The sequence below is a fragment of the Clarias gariepinus genome, chromosome 5 (genome assembly GCF_024256425.1).
Source record: "Clarias gariepinus isolate MV-2021 ecotype Netherlands chromosome 5, CGAR_prim_01v2, whole genome shotgun sequence".
Taxonomy (NCBI): Eukaryota; Metazoa; Chordata; class Actinopteri; order Siluriformes; family Clariidae; genus Clarias; species Clarias gariepinus.
The window spans coordinates 4217501-4220000 of NC_071104.1; positions in this window are offsets into that span (position 1 = coordinate 4217501).

A 2500-nucleotide genomic window follows, 5' to 3' on the forward strand; every position below is an offset into this window, starting at 1 on the left:
GAGCCTTCAAGAGAGTGAACACCAGGAAAGCAGCAGGACCAGATGGCATCTCAGGCCGCATTCTCAGAGCCTGCGCAGACCAGCTAGCACCTGTGTTCACTGAGATATTCAACATCTCTTTATCTCAGTCGGTGATCCCCACATGCTTCAAAGAGCCCATATTGTTCCAGTCCCAAAGAAACCTCATCCTGCTTCCCTCAATGACTATCGCCCTGTAGCCCTCACCTCAGTAGTGATGAAGTGCTTTGAACGCCTGGTCAGAGACTTCATCATTTCTTCACTACCAGACACACTGGACCCACTACAGTTTGCATACCGTCCAAACCGTTCCACAGACGATGCAATCTCACATCTCCTCCACACATCTCTCACTCACCTGGACACTCGGAGGGGGAATTATGTGAAAATGCTCTTCATCGACTACAGCTCTGCATTTAATACCATAATTCCCTCCACACTCACCACCAAGCTGGAGCACCTGGGACTCAGCTCATCCATGTGTCAGTGGATCTCCAATTTTCTGACTGGCAGACCACAGGCAGTAAGGATGGGCGGCCATGTCTCAGCCTCCATCACTCTCAGTACTGGAGCCCCCCAGGGTTGTGTTCTGAGCTCCCTGCTGTACTCTCTGTACACCTCTGACTGCGTGGCCACTACCAACTCCACCACCGTCATCAAGTTTGCTGACGACACTGTCGTGGTGGGCCTGATCACCAACAACAATGAGACGGCCTACCTGGAGGAGGTTGGAAATCTGGAGAACTGGTGCCAGAGAAACAATCTCCTCCTGAACGTCAGCAAGACAAAGGAGCTGATAGTGGACTTCAGTACAAAACAGGAGAGGAACTACCAGACCCCCATCATCAACAAGAGCCCAGTGGAGAGAGTGGACAGCTTCAGATACCTCGGTGTTCACATCACGCAGGACCTGACATGGTCCTGTCACATCAACACCGTGGTAAAAAAGGCCCGGCAGCGTCTGTACCACCTCAGACGCTTGAGAGACTTTAGACTGCCCTCCAAGGTGCTCAGGAATTTCTACTCCTGCACCATAGAGGGCATCCTGACGGGAAACATCACGACCTGGTTCGGGAACAGCACCATGCAGGACAGACGAGCTCTACAGAGGGTGGTGCGATCAGCTGAGCGCATCATCCGCATCGAGCTCCTTGACCTGCACTCAATCTACACCAAGCGGTGCTGGACCAAGGCCAGGAAGGTCGTGAAGGACCTCAGCCATCCCAACAATGGACTGTTTACTCTGTTGCGGTCTGGGAAGCGATTCCGCTCCCTGAGGGCCAACACAGAGAGACTGAGGAGGAGCTTCTTCCCGCAGGCGATAAGGTCTCTCAACCACACCACTAGGCAAAACTAACACAATATTTTCACAGTTCTCAAAATCAATCAATCAATCTCTATACATCCATGGACACTATGGACAACTCCACGCACATCACATCTACACTACATGTTCACGTTTACATTCTGGACCATTACACAAAGTCACTTTAATACCCATTGCACAAAGTCACTTTTTCTATGCATACTTGCACAAAATTATAGTTCTATGTATACAATATATTTCTATTTTCAGGTTGTATTTTTTCTAGTTAAATTTTTATTTAAATTTTTTATCATATTTCTTATATTGATATTTATTACTTATAAGTTTTAATTCTCTTTTTAATGTCACTGGCAGTCGTGTAAGCATTTCACTACATTTCGTACTGTGTATGACTGTGTATGTGACAAATAAAATTTGAATTTGAAGTAGTCTGCAATTTCCAATTTTCAGCCTTTGAGAATTTCTTAATCCAAGCTAACCCTCTTAATTGCTTTTAACAACTTGGGCCAAACACTCTTTTTTTCCTAATCACCAAGGTAACACCTGAACAGGGACTTGAACCCTGGACCCTTAGATTAAAAGTCTGATGCTCTACCGACTGAGCTATCCATGCTCTGGAAGGTGTGCCATCCCTCACAAAAAGCAGCTTTACCCATCCTTTCCCAATGCTCGTCCATTGTTTGACACATTTGAAGAAACCAAGCACTTGTGAACCCTTTCAAGTGGTGAGGTTGGTCATGAGAATTTTAAACTTTTACACTGACTGATAACCTGTCCAGTATTTATGCTGAGATCAATCGAACCATTAAGATTTCTGTTTAACTGCCATGTTTTCAACATTTTCTTCCCTAAAAAAAAAGGGATTCTGACCTTCACATGCAGTGAAAGTTGTTACCAGGATCACTCTTCTGAACAGCCCTGCTTCTAAAGTTTTATCTAGGATGAATGAATGTCTTATATGCCCATGGTATGTGAATTCCTTCAAAAAGATCAGCATTATCGACAAAGGTTGGCCTTCTGGACAAGGAGACCACGTGACTCAAGTTTCTGAGGGAGTGGGTACTCCACCTCTCCCAGGAATTCCTTCAGTATTTCCTGCTTGTGTGTTAACGCGTGCTCAGCAAAAGAAATTGAGTGATGTAGTAGATTTGTCTG